This window comes from Rhinolophus ferrumequinum, chromosome 2 (assembly GCF_004115265.2).
Source record: "Rhinolophus ferrumequinum isolate MPI-CBG mRhiFer1 chromosome 2, mRhiFer1_v1.p, whole genome shotgun sequence".
Taxonomy (NCBI): domain Eukaryota; kingdom Metazoa; phylum Chordata; class Mammalia; order Chiroptera; family Rhinolophidae; genus Rhinolophus; species Rhinolophus ferrumequinum.
In genome coordinates, this window is record NC_046285.1 from 66371801 (window position 1) to 66396320 (window position 24520).

At 37.8% G+C, this 24520-nt stretch overlaps 1 protein-coding gene across 3 annotated transcripts in view; it reads left to right on the forward strand.

The window, feature by feature from the left end:
* Window positions 1–922: 922 nt before the first annotated feature.
* Window positions 923–24520, forward strand: part of TBL1XR1 (TBL1X/Y related 1) — a 151763-nt gene continuing 128165 nt past the window's right edge. The window contains exon 1 of one of the 3 annotated variants that reach the window (XM_033129770.1): window positions 923–1175. The gene's annotated coding sequence lies outside the window, so the exon portion shown is untranslated. The remainder of the gene's footprint in view (window positions 1176–24520) is intronic. The other 2 variants (XM_033129753.1, XM_033129779.1) reach the window with 2 other exon arrangements.

Genomic DNA, 24520 nt, shown 5'->3' on the forward strand with positions numbered 1-24520 from the left:
TGATTCACAGTACATTTGAGCATAAACACTTCAATTACAGCTTTGTGTTTAGTATCAAAAACCATTTCTTGTGTGCGTGTTTTCCCTACAGAGTCCCTGCTCTGGATTACATTTTGAAAATCGCTTATTTACAGATAAAGCACCTTTGCAGGTACGCTTCCGACAAACATATGTATTTATGCACACAAAGGTGTGTGCACATCTTTTCACAAACAAATGTCCATATGATGCCTGCATCGCGCTCCACGCACATGCCCACCGAGTGTGTGTGCTCAGCCGCGCAGCCCGGATGCCGGCGGGGACAGGCTGCCCCCCAACACGCTGGAGCCCTGCCGGCCACCCCAGCAAACTTAACCAGCGTTGCCACATTGGCTACGGCGCGAGCCTCCCCGCCCCCACTGGGCCTCGGGCGGCGCAGCCCACACCCACCCAAGCCACCCAGCCGCGCGCGGCGGTGGGGGCAGGGCGGACAGTACCCGCGAGGCGCCTCGGAGCGCCCGCGGGTTTTTCTTTATTTTTAAAAGACTGCGCCGCACACGCCCAGCCCCCAGCACCGCCGCGGCGGGCGGGCGGGAGGGAAGGAGGGAGAGGAGCGAGGCCGGCGGAGGCACCCCCCCGCGCCGCCGCCTCCTCCCCGCGTCCGCGGCGCCCCTCCCCCGCGGGCCCCTCCCCCGCGCGCCCGCCCGGCGCAGGCCGCTCGGGTTTGTTTTGCTGCGCGGCCGCCGCTGCCGCGGGCCTCGCGAGCTCATTTGTGCCTGGCTGGTCCCCATTCCTCTCTCCCCAGTGTTGAGTGTCTGAGCCGTTGGCTGCTCCGAACCGTTTGGCTCTTTCCCTTAGTAACAGCTTTTACCTTCTGCCTCAATTCCTCTCCCCGCTCGCGCCCTTCCCCCGCGCGCCGCCTCCCCCCGCCGCCGGCCGCGTGCGCCCCCGCCCCTCCCCCCTCGGCGGGAGCACCTCCGCTCGCCACCTGGGGACCCGCGCCGCGCTCCCCGCCCCCGCCCGCCCGGCGCCCATCCCCCGCGCCCTCCGCTCGCCGGGGTTATAATTGCCTCTCACCCCCCGGAGGGGTTATTTTGGGGGTGGTTGGAGGCGGCGGCGGCGGCGGCGAGGAGGGGAATTTCCTTGTGCCTCCATTCCTGGGAGGGGGGAGCGGCGTCGGAGGCCACCGTTTCCAGGTAAGCGCTGGGGGCCGGACCCTGGGGTGGGGGCGACCGCGGTCCCGGGCTGGGGGCGCGGGCGGAGGCGGGCGGCCGGTGGGCGCCGGGCCGTGGGGGGGATGGGCGCAAGTGGAACATGCATTTTTCAACTTGGCCCTTTAGGGAGCTGGGGTTTGGGTGGGGGAGGGGAAGGCAGGGAAGGCATTTAGGGTGCCCCATCCCCCTTTTCCTCTCTCAGGCTTCTTTGAAATGCTCACGTGCCTGCCCAATCCCTACCCTTTCCTGGTCTTGGGGATCCTTACCCTTATTATGTTGTCCCCGAAAATGTGCACCTCGGCCTTCTCCCCCTCTTCCACCCTTCGTGCATTTACACCCCCTTTTTGTGTGTGTGTATGTGGGGGAAGGCTTTCAGGAAAGAATTTGCAGCAAATTGAATCAAGGAGCCATCATGAGGCCGACTCCTTTATAGCCTATTTTTAGCAGAGGAGAGGGATCTTTTCCGTGCATGTTATTTTGTTAAACCTCAGGCAGCAATGGAAATCTGCTCCCCTCCTTGGGCGCGTCCCGGGCCCAGGCGCGGCGACCCTAGCTGGCGTGCGGGGGGCTGCGGGCGGCTGTTGGGGCCGCGGGACCCGAGCGGGGGAGGGGCGCGGGGCCGCACTTCAGGACGTGTTTATTTGTAACTTAGTGCTTTTTATCGTCCTAAGGAGGTATTTGATAGAGTCACTTTGAAGTTGGGTTCAGAAGTGTAGAATTGGCAAAGTTATTGCCAGCTTCCTGGTAAGTTTTGGGTGGCAGAGTCACATTATTTTCTGACAGTGTAAAGGCCACGTTGTGAGGGTGGTTTCTCGGTAACTTCCTCTTTGCAACCGATGTCATTTTTTGAACAGAAGCAGACTTTTATTTAAGTGAAATATTAGTCTTAAGTGGCAGCTCGAGGGAAGCCATGCATGTGTTAACATGTTCAGTATTTTTGGAAGTTCCTAATTTGCTGAAACAGGCATCACTTTGCAGTGGCAACCGAGATTAAATTTAGGTTGCGAAAATGGTGTGTTTCGTGTAAAATTTGGCTTGTAAGAACTCTTTAAAAATGCTCCTGTTGTTTGGTTATAAGATTTCGAAAATAATTTGGTGATTATAAATGACAGGGGTCGGAACCTAGTTAAAAACTGGATTTCCACAGTGCCTGGAATTTACTTAAAACCTTGGACTGTGCAGGCACCAAGGTGAACAGTTTTAGTACCTCTGTGATTTACAGTTGACTTGGGGAAGTTTACTATTGGCTTTCTTGTTTTCCAAACAAGCACATTATGTTGATCTAAACAAGCTTGTTAATAAAATATGGTGGGTGAATTGGGTTATTTGTAGTTAAAGGGTTTACCCCTCCCCCCATGTAATTAAGTAATCATCTTCCTCCCTCTTTTTTCCTAAAGACTCCTTTGTCAGATTGGAAAATATGAGGCCCTGGTGGTGTTTTTATCTACTTACCTAAAACAAGTTGTAATAAATATCCTGGTTACACATTGAAGATACAGTGAGTGACTCTTTGGCTTTTCCAGTGTGGTTTATTTTCATTTTTGTTAAACCAGGCCCATGCTGTATTAGTGTGTTTTAGTAATCCTAACTTCCTGGGACTGTATGTTCTCACCATTTTAATAAGTTCATGGTCAAGGGAAATAGAGCTGCTTTGTCTCCATGAAAACGGTGTGTGTATGTTGGGTTGTGTCATGGGAGTTCATGGCAAGCAAGCCTCAGAAATTATCATTGAGAATTCTAGAAATAGTTAGCATTTACCTGTGTAGGAGGGGTGGTAGATAGAAAATATGCCTGAGAGTGTGGTTAGGCATGTGATACATTGTTTAAACTTTTTGCTCTTAAATTGAGGTTTTCCTGTTTGTTTGGAATATGATTTTTTCCCAGTTCTTTTATCATGCACTATTTATGTATGTAATAACAACCATTAAATCCATAAATAAATACTGTTTTTTGCCATATGAGTAGTTAGAATCAGATCTATAGGACAAAATACTAAACTATATAGAGGGGTGAAAACATATTTACATGGAAAAAGTTTTTCCTACTATTAAGGAACTTAAGTAAGGGACTTGTAAACGGCTTAAAAATTGTTGTAAAGCTCACCATCTTATGGAGGACGTTTTTCTTCCAACAGACACCAACTTTGGTTGTTAATATGGTGGAGACTCGCAGTAAATGGAGTGACTCCTTGTGGAGGTTGTATTTTTGCATTGGTTGCTTAAAAGAAGCCTTAAATCTTAAACATTTTAATAACTTCACAGGTGTCCAGGAATCTTTTTGTTACTTGTGTTCTCAACATCTAATTAAGGTTATCCTGATTACCATGATACATACCTACCAAGAGAACAAGAAGTAACTGCTTCCTGTGTACTGGGAGCTTTTGAAGCTAAGAGGCAGAAAAGACAGAAGCTTAATGTAAACATAGGGGTTACTGATAAAAAGAGATGTGGCTAATGGACCTTTTGAAGGAGACAACCTGTTGAATAAATATATCTGTTCGTATATTGCAATGATATATAAGTACAGTCTTGTCAAGTGAGTAGCTTGACAAAGGAATCCTACAGAAAAGGAATTTGCTACAGCAGTATTACTACAAAGAATTTCTGATTTGACACATTGGATGAAGTTAGTAGAAATAATTTGTTAGGTTTGTTCAGTTTCTGTGTTGTTTATATAAAATGAGAGGAATGTGAATGGTAGTAGTCAAGGGACAGAGATGGCAGAAATATTAGCACTGTTTGGGGCTTGGTATTTTTCTAGTTCATGTGAGTTTAACTTCACAAATAACATATAGTGTAAGTCACTATATGCAAAAAATAGAAAGCAAAAAAAATAGAAATGCAGAAAAAGAAAGCAGCTAACATGGAGACATTTATGCATTCCCATAGTACAGAAGGGCTAGGCTCCCAGGGCTGTATAATAAAGAATTGGGAAGAGCATGGTCCAGTTTGGAGACCACCATAGTGGTATCTTCTGCTCTATCACCAACAGAAACTTGAATTCAGACAGACAAACAAACAAACAAACAACTGAGAGCTGATGATGGTGGAGAGGTTTATTCACCACCTCTGGTATTGGACTCCATAAGAGTACAATGAGTTGGCCTGTTACAAAGAGCCAGAAGAAAGGGACTCTGCTTGGGCTGGGGAGCTAGGAAAGGTGTGAGTTACTTTCTGCGTCATTTATACCTCAGACTAATCCTATGAGGTGGGTGGTATTGGGTTCTTTCTGTGCGTGATGACACAGAGCCATGCAGAAAAGTTAATTCACTTGTCCAAGGCCACCAAATGACCAAATGATGCACTGCAATTCAAACTTAGGTCTGTGTGAGCCCTAGTCCAAATTTGTAGATGACTTTTGCAGTGCCAAAATTTTCCAGCTGTTTTGTCAGTCTTGTCTGTAGATATGCTTGCAAAAACGAGTGTTTTTAATCAAGTTTATAATTCAGAAGTTGGGTGTCTCTGCTAACCGGGTCAAGTGATTGCATGGATAAATGAAATTCATGTGATGCAAACATCAGTGTGCTTAAACTCCGTTACAAGTGTTTAATTAGATGCAGTCTTGTCAACTGCTATATTTTTTACCTTAAGATTGAAAGAGGTGAAGTAGCCTCTCCAAGTACTGCCCACAGAAATAAAATAAGAAGGTAAAGCAAATAAGAGTATGCCCAACTATCCTCCAAGTAGATATTCTTGAAAACTTGTATAAGAAAAATCATGTTTTGTGTAGCATAGTGATTCCGTCTGGGGTCCTTGAGGCAGATTGCCTGGGTTCCAACTCAGGCTCCATTCCTTACTACTGTGTTTCCCTGAAAATAAGACCTAGCGGGACGATCAACTCGAATGCGTCTTCTGGAGCAAAAATTAATATAAGGCCCGGTCTTTATAATATAATATAATACCAGGTCTTATATTAAATTTTGCTCCAAAAGGTGCAATAGAGCTGATTGTCTGGCTAGGTCTTATTTTTGGGGAAATAGGGTGGTATGTGTGACCTCAGGGGAGTAACTCCTGCTGTGTCTCAGTTTCCTCCTCTGTGTCATGGGGACAGTTGACTTTGTGGAGTGTGAGGATTGAGAGAATTGTATGTTTAAGGTGCTGAGAATAGTACTTGACATACAGCAAGCATCATGGAAATGTAAGGTGTTTGGGATGATGATGGGTTTGGATTTCAAGTTTGTTTCTTTGTATTACATTTTACTTGCTTTAAGAGGGGGAATAATGTCATAGAAAGAATTTGGCAGCTTTGTTTTCTCGGTTCCTAGATAAAATATTTGAGATAAATTTGGCTTAATTTATTTACTTTTGAAGTTGTGATGTAAGGTTTACTTTGAAGAATTAGACAGGATTTTAATACTAGGTGGGAACAATAATATCAGGTTACGTGGTTTGGTGTAGGTACATGGTGGGTCTTTTGCATGCCTTTGCTGCTGTTCTGTCACTTGGGCTTGGACTTTTAAAATCCACTTGTACCATTTGAAATATTTTACAACTCTTTTTAAATAAATAGGGAATTTTGTCTTTCAAGGCTGGATCCGGCAGTACTTCGGATCTGCTTTTTAGATTGGAGTGATTACTTCAAGTAGGTTATTGTTTTTGCCAGCCTTACCCTTTCATCTTTATTCTTGCTCCATATTTTTAGCTGCTGTCAAGACAGTTCTATTTGGAAGTGCGGTCCCTTTGAAACATCCGTGAGCCTTGCCTTATTTTCACTTCCCATTCTTTAGCATTCTTAATTCAGCAGTAATGTTAACTACTAATAGAGTTCTGTATGTCAGAACTGCGCGGGTGCTTTGTCAGGTACTTGTGACGGTCTGGGCCAGTGATACCCTGATTTTTTTTAACAGCGGGGAAACCAAGCTCAGGCAGTAAGGGATGCAAAGAGGGATTTAGGTCCAGTTTGTCTCTCCTCTAGCCAATGTTTTTAACTAGTAGTCTGTTTTCTTCTTAGTGGATGGATAGATGGATGGATGGATGGATGGATGGATGAATGAATGAATGAATGAATGGTTTTACATCTGGGTTATTGCATTAATTTTCTAGTAGGTTGCGACTTTTGTCTCCTATCTTCTGTAACTACTGACAATATAATTTATTTAAAATACTGATTTCATCATGTCAGTTCCCCTGCTGGAGAACTCATAATGGCTTCCCTTTGCCAACTGGATTGAGTTCATATGCTTCAGTCTGGCTTTTAAGACTCCATTCTACCTATTCAGCTTAATTTCCCACACTTCCCCTAGTGGGAGTCTTGCCTGCCTGTCAAGTACTGCAGTTTTCCATACTCATTACTCTGCTTTTGCGCATGCTGTTCCTTCCCTTTGTCCTTTTTATAGCCTAGTTGCAGTCCCACTTGTTCCATGAAGCTTTTTCTGGCCATCCTGACTCAGGGTAATTCTTTTCTGAGATTCCATTACATTTAATGAACATCACAAACTCCATAATTATTCATTGTTTTATGAGTATGTGTCACATCGCCCCAACTACATGTCACATTTCTTGAAGGAAAGGACCTTTTCCCTTACAGTATTTAGCAGAATTCTTGACTTTCTCTTCATACGATTTTCATGTTAAAAAATAGATTGTTCTACAAAGGCCAATGTTAAAATAACAGTGACAGTCTTGTTGTCGATATGGCAGAAACTTTTCTAAATTAGGCCTTTAAGGTTTAGATGTACCAAAGTCACATTTAACTTGAATGAAAAACAAACTAGTCCAAACTTAGAGTGAAATTAAAATGATTAATTTTGTCCTCTTAATCCTGGAATAGTAGCCACAGTATTGGTGAAAAACCTAGTCTAGTTGGGAATCATGTCACACTAAAATTGGCTTAATCTGGTTTTATTTGTGCCAGTTATAATGAAATTTAAGATTTTGAACTTTGTTTTTTAAATGTCGCAGGTATTTTTGCTCATTATTTTCTCGGTAGTGTGCCTCAATAAGATGTTTTTAGCTTTCAGTATGTGTGACAGCATTCTGACCACATTTGAGCCATTGCTATGAATGTGTTAGCATTCAGGATAGGGTGTATGTGTTATACCCTATAAGTAGGTTTAATCTACCCGAAGAGTGTCATCGGGACCACCTCCCTGCAAGAGGTTTTTATGGTAAGGCTGTGCCATATCAGTTCCAAATAACCTATGTAATTATTCGAAACACAACTAATTTGGTATTCACCTTTTGAAAGTTTTAGCATTTAGAGTTTTAAAATACAAGTTTTTCAGTTCATTTGCATCAAACAAAATGAGTTGGATGTTACTCTGCTTTCTGAGAGGTTAGATTTTTAACTCAGAATTAATGCAATCAAACTGTAAGGGTCATGCTGAAAGATAAGCAATTAACTTTCAGTAAACATAGAGCATCTAGGTTAAGGAAAAGATTTGTGTGGAATGAATAATTTGAAGAATGAATGAAGAAGAATAGGTATTGAATGTTTAAACTTGGGTGTTCACCACCTGTTTTCCTCTTTATGAAAGTTTCAGGAGGCAGAATTTAAAGAAAACATGGAAAGCATGGGTCAGAGATGGTCATTCTAGTGTCTTAATAGTATAATTCTTTTTATGAAATTGTACTCTGGGCTTTCAAACTGGTTTTTTTCCCTTAATAAAAGAGATGTTTGAAATTTTCAATTACCTTTAAACAGAAGCAGTGAAAAATTTTTACTTTTTAGGAACTAGATTTTAACCTACTTCTTGATATCTTCTTTATTTTGTCTGAGAACAAAGGTAGTGGTATCAGAGCTTTTCTACCTTTTTTTTTTTTTCGCTTTGTGTCTTTTTCAGCACACTGAATAATAGGACATTATAATGAGGTAATCAGTGACTGTTTTTGTTCTTATTGCATATCTCCTTGAATGGTGGTAGTGTTTTAACATGGGTTCACTATTAAGCAAATGAATTTTTATCAGTTTTTGCAAAGCCACAGTTCACATATGGTAAGTCATTTAGCTTCTAAATGTATATTAAGAGGATGACATGAAATACTACCTCAAGTTTGCTCATTCATTCAACAAATACTTATTTGGTTAATTCCTGTATTAAAATTCACAGATTCTCTCATTTAATTTTATGTGATTTTTGAGGGAGATCTACATGGAAAACTTGCTTAATTTAGAGTGTTTAAAGACTGGAAATCTACAACCTTATATAGAATAATAGAAAAGTACTTGATATTAGCATAAGCAAACACCTTGCCAGAGGAGTTATAGTAATAACCTATTTTGGTGGTTATCTTCAGCTGCTAATAGAACACAGTTTATGAGTTAGGGAGAGGTGTTTCATGCTTTCCCCTTAATTTGAACAGTGTAGTGTATACTCATTTTGTTGCATTTCTGTTTTGTGGCTATCACATGTCATTAGCTCACAGTATAAGGCAATTGGGTCATCTACTTTGAGTTTCTGAAATAAGGCATTAGAAATAATGAATGAATTTCCGTAATATCTTTTTTATATATAATTATCCTTTTATGGGATATAATTTATCATATGTGTGAATTTTTAGATGCTGTTTGTAGCTGTGGCAATGTTCTTTGGCACCTTTTTGAATGAAAAAATGTAATATATATTTAAAAAAATTTTCCTCCACCAAAGTGATGGGTTTTCTTTAAATCACCTTTCTGTGTCTTCCTTAGTAAGCAGTGTACATTTGTGAGATCACAGACGGTTTAGGAGTACAGTCTGTTATTGTATCATGGAAATCATTTTTCTATTCTTGTGCAAAAGCTTTAACAGGCCCTCACAGGGAATTATTTTTTGACCTTGTATTTCCTTATGTCTTGTCAACAAAGGTCACCAGTTTTAACGCCTGATGAGAGATGTTTTATGTGTGAATTGGTATTTTACAGATTTTATGTTTATGATTATCTTGTTAGTATTTATAAGATCGTCTCAAAGATAATGTTTAAATGAAAAAAACGAGGCAGAAGATCTTGTACAGTCTCCTGCATTTTAGTTTACAAAGGGGGATAGGTAGAAAGGAGGACACACATGATGGAGTGTGTATGAGTAGATGTATATGTGCCTGTTTTATGTGTTCAAGGTACAGAAAGATACACAAAAGACTACCATTTCCCTGAAAATAAGAGCTAGCCGGACCATCAGCTCTAATGCGTCTTTTGGAGCAAAAATTAATATAAGACCCGGTCTTATATTAAATAAAACCTGGTCTTATAGTAAAATAAGACTAAGTCTTACTAATTTTTGCTCCAAATGATGATCCAATTAGGTCTTATTTTCAGTGAAACACGGTAATAACTGGTTTTGGGGGCAGGGTTGGGGTTGGGAAGATCATGTGGTCAGATGTGGGAGAAACTTATTTTCATGCATAACCTTTTGAACTGTTTGAATTTTACTGTATTAGTTTTACCATTTCACACACACAGAAGATGATTGTGAAAAATCAAGGAATCCAGTTAAGAATTCTTAATCTTCTATTTCTTTCAATTTGTGTAGTCAAAAGAAGAGAAAACTATGTTAATTTCTCCCATGCTTTTCAGTCAGTTCTTAAAGAGCTGGGATTGTGTACATTTCTGAATACAGTTATTTCTTAGATTTGTTGGCAGAATTAGAGCCATTGCGTATGATTAAAAAGTGTTGGGGATGGCCAGATGGCTCAGTTAGTTGGAGCGTGGGCTCTGGGCAGAGGGGTTGCAAGTTTGGTTCCCGCATGGGCTGGTGGGCTGTGCCCTCCATGGCTGAATTGAAGACGGCGCGGCCTGATGGCTTGGCTGGTTGGAGCACGGGCTCTCAGCAGCAGGGTTGCCGGTTCAGTTCCCCCATGGGATGGTGGGCTGTGTCCCTTGCAACTAAAAGATTGGGGACGTTGGCTGGACTTGGAGCTGGGCTTTGACCTCCACAGCTAGTTTGAGGGACAGCTGTTTGGAGCTGATGGACCCTGGAGAAACACACTGTCCCCCAATATTCCCCAATAAAAATTAAAAAAAAAAGTGTTGGTTCTGTTTCATGATTGGGTCATCAGACTAGTGGAAGTATTCAGTGATAGTGAACTGGTGATTTTTAAGTCCGATCCAAGGTTGATAATGAGAAATTAAAAGATTTTGGTTGTGTAGAAGTAGTGGTTTTTGATTTCAAAGGTGTTGTTTTGCCAAGGGTTTGGAAATCAGGTGAAAATTGGAGTTCTCATGGTTTAGTAGTTGATTTTAATAATTATGATAGTCTTTGATATAATGAGATCCGTGGAACTATAGATTATGATACTGCATGGATCCCAGCGTGACTTGTGAATTTAGATGTGTGTAGTATTGATTCCAAGAAGATAGGCACATTATATTCTGATTCCATTTTTGGTTGTAGTCCGTATCACTTGTAATTGTTGATTGGCTGTTTAGTTTACCGAAAGGGTTTTGCCTTCTTGTTGTGCTCATCAATTTCAACTTCAGCTGGAACAACCTCAGAGAAAGGTAGCACGTGTTTTTGTGCATTTAATTCTGCTGTCCTGTGACCCGACTTTGTCTTTCCCTGAGAACAGTGCCTCTCTTTTTCGTGGTGAGAGGGCTAGGTAGGGTCTGTGTCTGATCTTCGGCAGTACACCCTGACTGTAGGGTGTTAATGTGAAGAGCTCAGCCTCTGAACGCAGGCACACCTGTTTTGACTCTTGTCACCCCTACTTAGTTGTATGGCTTTGGGAAATTAAGGAACCAATCCAGTTTTTTCCATTCTGAAAAAATGGGAATAAAGGATAATTAATACGTTTTTCATAGAGCAATTTTGATGATTGGAATGTGAATGCGTATAAAGCAATTATCACAGGGCCTGGCACATAGGAAGTACTCAGTAAATACTAGCTACTACTTGGTGCCTTTGTTAGCTTCAGGAGGAACAGCTGTAGAGAGAAGCAGAAAAGTGACACCCCTCCTGTAAACCTACCATGGCTTCCGGTGGCAACTGCAGAGTACGGGATGGTTAGAATTCCCAATTTAGAGGGCTAACACTGTATTTGGTGATTGAGCTTTTGTTATTCACTCTTAAAATGAGAACCTATACCCTGTAGCTTTATGTCTCTGATACATGCTTTACAGTAATGTTTTTTTTATTGAATTTGGTCACATTTTAGTGCTTCAAAAAAAAGATTGCTACCTTTCTTAAAAAATAAGTCTTTGCTTTTGGAAATGGAATCTCTTTTTTTCCAGTCTCTGAGAGATCAAACACTGCTTTGGCTCTCAGTGGCTACTGCTAGGACAGATCAGTCACGTCAAATAAACGTTACACGTTATGCAAACTTTGACTTGGACTCTCACTAAGAAATGCATATGACTAACAGGATGTATGTATGTGCAAAAATACTGAAGTAAGTTTTTAGGAAATGATACTTGCTTTAATATGTGGTACGCATTTTCTGTACTCTGATTTTTTGTTTAAAAAATGCTGTTAAAAATTTCTAAATTGATTTTACTATTTTACAAATAATGATTTTATTAACTGGATTTAGAAAATACTGGTTCAAAGGAGTGTAGAATTGTAATTCTCTGATCTTTATGGATTTAGAACCAGTACTCAAAATGAGAAACAAATTGTCATTCTGAATGATACAGCATACGTAAGTCCTGTTTATTGGTGCTAATGTATTTAGGTAGTATTCTGAGCCCTTACTAGGATTCTGAAATTCTAACACCCCAATTTTGCAAGGTGAATAAAATACAAAAAGTAAAAAGTGAAATACAAAGGGTAAGGAATTTTCATTGCTAATGAATGTGAATATAAGACTTTTTTTTGAAGGGATAATTTAAAACAGCTCTGGATTAAGAATCCTGAATTCTTTTCAGAAAGAGTAGTAATTATTTAAAAAGGAATAACCATCATACTAAGTTTTTTTTTTCCATTAAAGAAGAGTTTTGGTAAGATTGTTTTGTATTATTTTTAAAAACTAACATACCATAACATATTGGCTGCATGAAGTTACACTATTTGACTGAAGATTAAGCTTCTTACAATGAGAGTCTAGTCATCTGTTTTTAGCACAGATCTCTCCTTGACTGAGAGTTATTTGTTGACTCCTGTGTCACTGGGTAGGGCCTTCCTCGTGGACAGTTGTGTTTCACTCACCTTTATCCTCAGATCCGTCACTGATCCATCATCTCGTACAGTAGCTGGCACACTGTAGACTTTCACGTTGACTTGAATCCATGCGGCTCTCTGAGGTAGAGGTTTCCTAGTACAATATACCCCCATATCTTTGCTGGTGATTAAAATATACAAAATTAGAAAAGGAGTCCATCCATTTTCATGAATTTATTAACCCTTGACCTCATTGTGTTCATACTGTAAGAATTGTGAGGGTGTGCTTGATGAACCTAGCTTCCTGCCTACTGTTTTTGGCGTCTGCGGAGACAGTGCATATATTCAAAACGTGGGTTAAAAGAAATGAAGACCTTGATGTGATATTAGCAGTTAAACATGAATTGAGTTGTTGCGTGGACTTGTCCACATGTTCCAAATACTCCTGTATTCTTTCTAATATATTTCCACTTGGCTCCCCCCCGCCCTTTTTTTCCTAATTAGAACTCTGGCCTTGACTTACTACTGATAATGCCATTGTTGCATGACTTTTATTCCTGGGTTCTTGATCTTAGCATGCGTGCTCAGTCTGTACACGTACTGACACTCTCCCCTTTGACTGTGGCCTTCCCTCAGGGCTCAGAGGATGTACACACTCCATGCCCTTTGTCTCTGAACCAGCCATTACTGTACAAGTGATTCTGTAGCCCAGATTGACTCTTAATCCTGACCTCTTCTCCTGATCTACTGCTACCCACATTCTAGCACTGGAACATCCTGTTCTGTCTTCCTGTAGGCTGGCAGTGAGTGGCATTAGATTTTCATTTAATGATGAGTAGTGGTGATGAGACAGAGTTGGAAGACAGAGGAGGGTCAGAGATGGAAGAAATAGGAGTAGGTCATGGTAACACCAAGCTGTCAGGGTGAGCTGGGGCAACATCCGCTACTTCTGGCTACTGATAAAAATATCCAGGACAATTTGAGATACTGTGTGTTTGGAGTGGAGGTTGGGGATAAGAAATCTTGGTAGGTATGATTCTATTATCATTTGGAACCTTGCAAAGTGGAAGATGACATGAGGTACAAGATGATCCTTTTATCCGAGAGAGATAGTTGAGCTCCTTTCTGGAAACCAGAATTTGCTATAAGGGAAGATTTTCAGTTTTAGAACTCTGAACTAAAATCATTGCCACGGTATTTTAGTGATATTTAAAGAAACATTGATACTTACAAATAAAAATTGTAAAATTCAGCAGCAGGTTTAAAAAATCACCAAGCCCAGTACATTTATAATACTAACATTATCACTTTTCTGTGAATATTGTTAAAACAGGGAAGGTACTGTTAAATGGGGCCACGAGCAGAGAATTTATTTTAGAAGCTTTTGTGTTTTTCACCCTTTGTTTGTTTGTTTGCTGGAGAGTCTTTTTAAGTAGATAACTTGATCTTTTGTATTCCTAGGCTTTTTGCTTGTGTGGGGGTATGTTTTCTAATTCGTTGCTTCTCTACTTGGTTTGTTCCCTTTTTTGGAGGGATGGGGTTATATACTCTTGTGAATAGCTGGCTGCCTTATTTCATCTAGTCTCATTTGCCTTTCTTGCATTTTCTTCCAGATGACTCATGTATGTTTTGCTAATAGATAACATTGGTTGGTTCCTTTGGTCTGACAAATCAACATGTAAATGACTTCCTACAAGTGAGAACTGGTAGTAACAGGAAAAGTAGCTTTTTTTTTTTTTTTGAGATTGTGCGTAACAGCATACTGATGTTTTGATAAATACTATGACAAATACACATGGTATGATTTACATGAATGCATATATAGTTTTATAGCATGCATAGCAAAAACGTGTATATATACTATTTTGTCTGGCATTGTGTAAGATGCTCAATAACGTCAGTTTTCTTCCTTTTCCGTTTCTTTTATGGGTTTTCCATCATAGTACAAAATTCAAATGTATTTCCTTAGCATGTGAGGCTTCCCCCCAACATGTGACCCCGCCATTGGCCACCTCGCAAACCTTACTGTATTTTACAGCACCCTTTCCCTCGTTCACTGTGCCCAGCCATACCAGCCCGAGCTTGTTCTGTCTCAGTGCCTTCATTGCTTTGCTGTATGCCTCACACTATGCCCTGAGATTGTCACATGGCTAATTTTTTTTATGTCATTCAGATTTCAGTTCCAGGGCCACTACCTCAGAGGTCACATAGAGAGGTCACACTATAGTGACCTCTCTTTAGCCCACTCTTTAGCCATTTTCAGTCACAACACCCTCTTATTTTCCTCATAGCACTTATCTTTCTCTGAAATAGCCTTGCTCCTTAATATATACTTTTTTTTTTTAAACTCTTATAGTTTAAACTCAGAATAGGTATGAGCTCTGCCATTTCACTCCAGGACCTAAAACAGGACCTGGTAGGTTTTAAGTAAATACTTGAGTGAATTGTTCTCTCAGGAATGTTTTCATGACCAGCTGATAGCCTTAAACTGGTTCGTCCTTACAGTAGAACACTGGAAATAATTCATTGAAAGGTCACCATTTAGGGGAGGCTTGTCAGAGGCTTTCCTTACATTGGTATGTACATTTGGAAGCCTCGGGACATAAGTGAGTGCACTCTGCTTTTCTTGTAGAACATACTTACAGCTGGTATTTGAATCAGTCTGGGAAAAAAAATAAATGGATGATTGGTGAAATTTGAAAATGTGCTTGTGCTAATCATAAATGCTAGATTTTAAGAGGTTAACACTTCATTTTTCTTAAGTTAAAGATACATGTTTCACACAATAATAAGAGGAGGGCTGGAAATCTCCATTTATGTTTTATACACATTCTGGAGAATTTGTAAATTGCCTTTACTTAACATTTTCCTGTGATATTGTCTTGACTAATCATGGTCAACTTCCCAAAATTGGCATATGAGTCAGAGTTCTTCTATTTAGTCCTGTGATAGAAACTCGATTCAAATTAGCTTAAGCCAAAAAAGCAAATTCATTGGCATATGGAATCCAAAAATGGATTAAGTAATTCAACTATAGGAAGGGCATTGAGTCAGCCAGGATTTAGGACAACTAGAAGTAGACCCCTTTGAATGCTACTAGAAATCTCTTTAACAGCTGTTTTTTTTTTTTGGGGGGGGGGTTAAGTTTCTTCTCTCATAGGAGATTGGTTTTCTTCACATGGAGGAAAGCATAACTAGCCAGTGCCAGAGTTTTTATTTTCTGTTTTTCCCTGCTGGAGAGTCAGGACTACCTCTTTCTCTGTTTGAAAAATTCTTGAAGCACTGATCAGTTTGTTTTGGGAAAGTGCCCACCATGGCCAGAGGCCACATATGAACTGTGAACTGTGGCTGCTTTCAAGTATCTGGTGGGAGTTGGGGGAGAGCAGTGGGAATGATAGTGGAGTAAAGAAGGAAGCTGCTGGTCAGACAGCCACTGTCTCCCCCTACACCCCCACCTCAAAATGTGTGTCCGTTTGTACTTGGGAAGGGTTATTACCTTTAATCCATGATAAAAATTAATTTCAAATTCTCTTTTATCTAGAACTGGAAATTCTTTTTTGCTCTGTGGTTCCTAGCCTTTTCAAATACAGATCCATTTTTAAAATGAAAAGTTGATGTCCCTTGTGTGATAGGAATTGTAGTTTTATGTACTGTCTATTGCCAGTAGGGGTACTTGGATGAATTTGTCTTCTCAAAATGAGTTATGTAGTAAAAAAATTGATGCTATATATTTGGGTTTTGTTTTTAACGTAGCTTCTGCTAACTTAACAGATAATGGAAGCCAATAATTGAGGCCAGCTGTTAGAAAATTATTAACAGTTTAATTATACATATATAGGGGATATTTTAATCTCTGAGGAAGATAGTCATCTTCAGCCTAACCAGATAGTTAAATCATTTTTAGCATGTAACAAAATTAACAAGTTACATATTCTTAACAATTAAGAAAATAGTTATGTAGAAAAAGCCTTTGTGACCCAAGAGATATTAATCTTTCTGGACCTCATTTGCTTCGTCTTTAAAACATTGAACTGGGCCTCTGAGGTCTCTTCTGGATTTAATGCTTTTTAACCCTATGATTGCACATATATAATTTAAAAATTAAGTCAAGGATAAGCTAAATTAAATGGAAAATGTGCAATACTGATCTCTTCAGGTTAATCATTACCTGAATTGGATTTTCCTAAAGAAAACATTTGCATTTCTTTAACATCTCAATTTTGAACAGGTTAGCTGTAGAGAAAATATTTTTTAGATATCTGAAGAAGAAACTTCTGTTTTATTCATTAATTTGAGTTCAGGCGCATTTGTTACATCTGATTTCACTGTAGAGAAAATTAAAAAGAAGTAGCATGAAACATTTTTGAGAATGATTGTTTTTTTTTTAATACCCTTATTTTAATTATATGATTGTTGACTATCAAAGCTGATAATTTTTCAGCACTTCAGGTTTTATTTTGCTCTGTGTACTGCGCATTTTCAGAATTGTACTAAAAGTATATCTCTTAAGTACAGAGAAAGTGCTGTTCACATCCATAATTTCTAAATATTAAAATAAGTTACAAGTATTGCTCGTATTAACTACTGAGAATTTGTCCATATTAAAATAATTTACAATAAAAATGATATGCGAGTGGTATAACAGGAGGAGAGGATATATATACCGGGTGTGCCAAAAAAATGTATACAAGTGGACACTGGTACGTTGCTCAAGCAGTAGTTTGCCGTAATCAGAAGTGTCTGGACGCTGATGGTAACCACTTTGATCACCTCTTGTAATTGCAGAAGTCAAACGTGATTTGTTTTCATCTTTTGTTATAGGTACAGTTTTCCTTTCTTAAAATGTATGTACATTTCTTTGGCACCCTTTGTATATACACTCGCATGAAGATGCTAAACAAGTTTTTTTTTTTTTCTGGCAGTTTGCTTTATGTGTAGCATATGGTTTATAAGTTGGAGACTAATGTGAACAGATAGGAAAGGGAGGAAGGATCATACCATGAAGTGACTTCTTTACTGTGATAAGGAATTTGGACCTTCTTCTGTGACAGGGAACTAATGAAGGACTTGAAGCAGAGCAGCAGGATTATGTTACAACCCTGAATGTAGTGCATAAAGGATGAGATGATAGTTTGGGAGGGAAAGAGGCAGCTTTGGACAGAAGGGAGAAAGTTGAGCTGGCAGTGTGATAGGTGAGAATGACATCACGTAATTCTTAGAGTATTGTAAACTGGTTCACATTTCTGAATTCTGAAAAAAAGCAATTGGAAATTCCGGAGCGAATGGTATTAAAAAGAACTAAACATCCAAGTTTTCTTTTTTCTGGCTTGCTACTGCTCTTTTTGGGAGGCACAAGGGTATGAAGATTGGGTTTGTGGGATGGGGAATTTCATGTCCATATATCTAATGAACAAAACAGTAGAAGGACAGTGCAAGCATGGGCAAATGCTGTGTGGGAATGAGGAATCCCGTTATCATCATACCCTAAACCAGGAGATAATTAGGTATTTGAGAATAGTCACAATAAAAATAGATTGGTATAATATAACTATTCATGAGGTTTCTAGTGGGTATAATTCATGTAAATTTGTAAGTTAGTTACTTTTTCATGTATTTTCAAAACTTTTTAAAGATTTTACATGATGTAAAAGTCATTAGAATGAGTCTCAGTTTTGTAAGGTTAGAAAGTTAATCTGAAGTACTGTGTAAAGTTATGTAAGTATTATAATCGTTTACTTCTGTGGTGCCAGTTGTCACTTCTCTTTCATTTCTGATTTTATTTATGTGGGTCCTCTCTTTTTGTTGATGAGTCTGGTTAAGGGTTTATGAATTTTGTTTATTTTTTCCAAGAACCAGCTTTTGTTTTGTTGATCTGTTTCCAGTCTGATCTTTATTATTTCCTTCCTTCTACTTTGGGCTTTTAAAATTCTTTTTCTAGTTCCTTTAGGTGTAAGGTTACAGTGTACATTAGAGATTTTTCTTGTTTCAAGGTAGCCAGTATTGCTATGAATTTCCCTCTTAGAATTGCTTTGGCTCTGTCCTGTAGATTTTCGAGTCATTGTGTTTTTATTACAATTTGTCTCAAGGTATCTTTTGATTTCTTCTTTGATCTCATTGTTAACCAATTCATTGTTTAGTAGCATGTTATTTAGTCTCCATGTGCTGTGTGTTTCAGTTGTCTTCTTGTAATGGATGTTTAGTTTCATACCACTGTAATTGGAGAAGTTGCTAGATAAGATTTCAGTCTTGTTAAATTTATTTAGACTTGTTTTGTGACCTAACGTGGTCTGTCCTGGAAAATGTTTCATGTATGCTTGAAAAGAATGTATATTCTGCTGCTTTGAGATGAAATGTTCTAAAAATATCAATTAAATCCACCTGGTCTAATGTGTCATTTAAGGCCCTTCTTTCCTTGTTTTTCTGTTTGGATGATCTATCCATTGATGTTAATGGGGTGTAAAATCCCGTGCTATGACTGTATTACTGTCAACGTCTCCCTTTATGTCTGTCAGTATATGCTGTATATGTTTTGGTGCTTCTACATTGGATGCATAAACGTTTAAATGGATTATGTCCTCCTTTTGGATAGATCCTTTTATCATGAAATGGTCTTCTTTGTCTCTTGTTATAGCCTTGGTTTTAAAGTCTATTTTGTCTGATACAAGTGTTGCTACCCCAACTTTTTTTTGTTTCCCTTTGTATGAAGTAATCATTTTCCATCACTTTCAGTCTGTGCTTGTCTTTTTTTAAGAAAGCATGAATAGTTATAAATTTGGAAATTTTGCTTTTTTTTTGTGGCTGCAAGGTGGTTATAATATCCTTTAGATTGATTATTACAAAAGGTATAACTCTATAGATTTAAAGCTTTCTAAGAAATCAATATCCACGGGATTCAGTCTTTACTGACATTTGGACATATTGAAGTGATAAATTTCCACCTTTTCTCTATTGATTAATGAACAATGTTATTGAAGAAAATAGTAAAATATAAACACAAACACTGCATTAACAACTGAAATGGAGTTTTCATTTTGTTAAGAAAACATATATAATGTATGTGTATGTAAACATGCAGTCAAGTTTTAGGGATTCAAGAATCCTAAAATAATAAGGGAAAGTAAGTTGTAGAATGTTAGAGGACAGATGAAAAGCTCCTTCTTTAGTTTAAGATGATTGGTTATTGGAATAATTGAATCGGTAAGGCAAAGGTAGAGAGAGTAGGCTAATATTTTAACTCCCACTATTCCATCTATATTTTTCTGCTAGAGAAAACAATTAAGTGGCTAAAATTACAATAAAGTTTGAAATTGTAAATGAAATAATAGAATTTTTAGGTTTAATAGGTAAATGTAATTCAGAAATAATTGGTTATTTTAAAATTATGTATAATTTTTTTTTAAGTATACGTTGATATTTTAGTATTAAATGTGCACAACTTTATAGAAAGAGAAAACCTCAGTATATTCATGTCTGTTTTTTCATGAACACCGAGGGAAGCAGTAACAACTGATTGTGAAATATATGTATTTGGAGCATTTAGAAACTGGTTTGTAATTATGTAGTTTCTTCCATACTGATTCTTTTTCATTAGAGGTAATAATATATATTATAAAACTTTGTGTAGTCAGGTGTAGCCAGGTGAACACTTTTAAATACAATTAAGGAAAAAAGATGTTATTTTAATTTACCTGTGATAGAAGCTTGGTCTTTATTATATAACATGCTTTATGTCTGGTGTGTTTATATATTTATATCATTATATGTTAAGAATTTAGCTTAAGTGTAAAGGTACTGAAAGTTGTGGATTATTTCCCATTTTATGATTTGAAAGTCCAAAGTAGTAATTATTAAAACTTGGAATCAAGTTTTCGTTCCATAACAAATTTTTAGATACTAAGAGGAAGGGAGGCAGTAAGGTAAGTAAAATTATAATACTACCATATACATTTTTTTATTGTAAAATTTTTTTTTTAAGTCTCCAACAAACTCTAAAATATGTTTAAAATGTTTTTAGAGTAAAAATGTTTAAAATGCTGTATTTAAAATTTAGGGACACCATAGCCTTGTAACTAATAATTTATATGCAACCGAAATCCAGGAGATGTTAACTAAACTGAACTTAGTTGGGGTAAAAACTAAAATAACCTGAAAATAGGGAGTGCTATGTCAAAGTAACCATCCAGGTTTTAAAATTGGGGAGCCACTTCGGAGTCCTTTTAGGAAGGAATACTCCAATAGCAAACATCACAGTAGTTGTAAATATGGATCCATTTTTTTGTCAAGTCAAAGAGCCATAATTAACCAAGCTGCAATGAATTTTACTCAGCTCTGGAACAATAATTTTGGAATGTTATTTTAGTTACTATTTGAAGATATGTTGCTGAGTGTATGCATGTACAAGGTGGGTTGGAGTTGAGTATATAACTTACTTGCCTTTCTCCATAGTCAATTTGTTGCTAATAATTCTCTGAAGAAAAATGTTTTCTTTTCAGAATACATAGGAAATATATTTGAGGTGAGGAGAGGTATATATCTTTTTCAGGCTTGGACAAAGTAGTGCTGAATATTCACTGTTCAACTGTAATAACTTAAATTCAGACTGTTGATATTTTTAAGGATGAAAAATAAAAAAAAACTTTAATTCACATATAGGTACTTTTTTTGGAGGGAATCTGTGATCATTATACCTTTTAGACATTTATACAAATATTTCTTTATGTGTATAGCAAGTGATGTACATAGGAAGTGAAGCTGGTAACGGCCTCAAAATGATTTCACTAGGTAATACATTGACATCGTTCAAACATCAATTGTGTTCTTTCTCATATTCTCCCGCCCCTCCAAGCTACCCAGTTACTTTTCTGGAGCCAACCAATATTACCGGTTTCCTCCGTATCCTTCCAGGGAAATTCTATATATGCGTGTGTGAAAGCCGGTAAGTATATAATGTATATCCTCTCTCCAGCATTGTTTTAAACACAGATAATAGGATACTGGTCACTTTGCTATATCTTGCTTTTTTTCACTTATGTGTTTTAGATACCACACCAACACATGAAGAGCTTCCCCCCACCCCCACTATTTTTTAAATGGTGGCAGGGTATTTTATTGTATGGATATACCAACATTTGTTTAAGTGGTTCTCCCAGTTGATGGATATTTTGGTTGTTTCAGTTCTGTTCCTATTACCAGCAATGTTGCAGTGAGTAACCTTGGTACATATATCGTTTCCAGAACATGCAAAGGTATCTGTATGATAAATTACTAGTATTGGAACTGTTGGGTCAAAGGATAGGTACGTTTGTCAGTGGGTCGGATCGTTCCACCAGATTGACTCACAGAGGCGGTCCCGGTTTACACTCCTGCTCTCAACACTGGTGTCTGCCCACACTCTTGCCAGCACTACCAATAGTGTTGCTGTATGTTTTGCTCTTCAGTAATGTGATAGTAAAGATGGTGTTTAACGTCCTTCTAATTTGTTTTTTATTTTGAGTGAGGTTGAGCATCTCTTTTATGAGTCATTTGTTTTTGTGAACTATTGTATTTTGTACTCTCCCACCATTTTTTGTTGTGGTATAACTTAAAGTACAGACATTTTAAATGTTAACTCAGTAAACATTCTTTTAGTTGAGGTACAATTTAGTTCCAATGAAGTGAACAGATCTTAAGTGTACAGTTTTGACAGCTTTGTATGACCATATAAGTCATCCTAGTCAATATTTAGAGAATTTGTCACCCAGAAAGAAGTTCCCTCAGGGCCCCTTTTCATACAGGTTTCTCTCATGCCCACTTCAGGTAATCACTTTTCTAATTTCTCTTGCCATAATTAGTTGCGTCCATTAATTTTTAATGTATTACATACCTCGTGTAGCAAGCAAAAATGTCAAGCTACAGAACACGTCCTGCCATCCAGTAGATTCTTTTGTACTCTCCCATCAGTGTCGCCCCCCACCAAAGGCAACCACTGTACTGACCTGTGTCCATTACAGATTTGTTGAGTAAATCTGGGAATCATCTTCTATGTTGTATCAAGCAGTTGTTTCTTTTTTATTGCTGTATGGGAATATAACACTGTTGTGAATGGAGAGACATTTGGGTTTTTCTTTGGACTATTTTGGATAAAACTGATGAATGTTCTTGTAAGTGCTTAACATCTTTTTGGTATATTAGAAACGGAATTGATGGGCTTATAGGGTATAGGTATATGTCTCCTCAATTTGGTAGTTAATTCCCAGACAGTTCCTCAAAGTGATTGTACCATTTTGCACTTCCACTACCAGTGTTTGAGAGTTCTAGTTGCTCCGTATCTTTCTAACACTTAATATCTGTCCTTTGTGTTTTAGCTGTCTGATGGGAGCACAGTGGTATCTCATTGTGATTATAATTTGATTTTCCTTGGTGACAAGTGTTATTAAGAGTCTTTTCATGTGCTTATTGTCGACACTTTTTTTTTAACTGGGTGATGGATCTTGGGATGATTTATAGGAGTTTTTTTATATATTGTAATATGCCCATTGTGATACAAGTTTGTAAATACTTTTTTTTTTTTTTAATAGTTTGTAATATGTCGTTTACTTTTGATTGCCTGGCAGAAATCACAAAAAGCAGACTTTAACGCAAAAAAATAATTTTTTTTTTAAAGCAGTACAGTTTTATTGTAAAGCACAAGAGAAAAAGCTCTCTGGAGAGAGGGGGGGATCCGAAAATGGAATGCCCCGAAAGCAAAATTTTTGATCAAAATTTTATTGTTTACAAATTGCGTCTGAGTTTTGTGGTATATTTTTGAAAGACCTTCTTCAATCTTAGGTTACCATATTTTAAAGAATCTAATGTACCATCAAATGTAAGATACTTTGTTATTTTGTATACCCACATAGATCAGTGAAAATGCTGTTAATTAAATTGGGACCATTTTTTATGTGTAACTTACAATATTTATCTTATACTTTTAGATTTAGTTTTTTCCCGTTATGTACTAAATTCTTCTAAATAAATGAGAGGGGAATATAAATGAAATAAATTGGTTAAAGTATTTCCTCAAAATGTTCACATTTAGAATAGGATTACTTTTGACTTAAGTGTTTCTGCATTGTCGTCTGTGCCATGAAGAGTGCTGGTGGGGGAGCATTTCTTTAACAAATACAGAAAAGAACTAGAAGCCATTGGTGCTGTGCTCTTAAGCTGGCATTGCAGTTAGACCTAGCTTATATTTTTATTCTAGTTCTAGGAATCTTGGTAAACATTTTGATTCTCCAGCTTCTGTACCTCATTTCTTTAACTGTTGGGTATGGAGGGTTTAAAAGAGTTGGCCAACTATCCAGCTGTGGTTTCAGGGTTTTCCTTCCAAGTTGCTGAATGTCATTCTGCAAATGTTGAGGCTGGTTGCATATCTACAAGTGAGGACATGATGCTAGCTGGTCAACACTAATTGTAAGACAAATCGTTATTTTAGGCTGTGTGTCTTACAGTTAATGAATACAGTATGAAATCAAAGAAATGCAGTTTTTTCTAGTTTGATCTGTTTGAATTATTTCCCCAAGTTAATGAAATCAGAGAATATTTGTCCTGTTTAATAACTGTAGTTTTTTTTTGTGTGTACATGTATATTTAAAATTTAGTTCGGAGAAGGGGAAAAAAAAACCCTATCATATGTATTGCTAAACTGTTTGTTTACTGGCTTCTGAATATTCATGGCCTTTGGTCAGTGCTGCTTGGGGGATTCAATCCGGTGCTGATGGTCATTTTACGATAATTAACCTTTTATGTAGGATTGTACATGCTTACTGCTGAGTTCAAAATTTTGACTTGGGTTTTATTAATTGAAAATGAAATGAACGTGTTCATAAGGCACATAAAAATGTGAAGTAGATACAGGAAATAATCTGTTTGCTTATTGGTTTTAGAAATCTACTTTCTTTAATAAAGGTTTTGGGGAAAAGAAAACTTAAAGGGCTCATACACTAAAATAACCACACAAAAAGTTAAGAAGGCAAGAACTGGTTTGGGTTATCTGAGATTAATAGGTAGGCAGAACTACCAGAAAAACAGCAAAGCATAACTTAGAATGTGACAGAAGTGAAAAATTATCCTGTAAAACATTTACCAAATCAAAAAAAAAAAAACTAGGTGTGTTTGGATACATTTATGTATATAAGGTTGTGCAACTGGTTCTGTTTGTATAGTACTTAATTATACATTTATACATTTATAATTTGTTTTTTTAAGCTTCTAGAATGTTGTAGACTAGACTCTTTTATGATTTAGATTTAGGACTCTGAGTTTTAAGTAACAAAACCCAGTCATTGAGAGATTGATG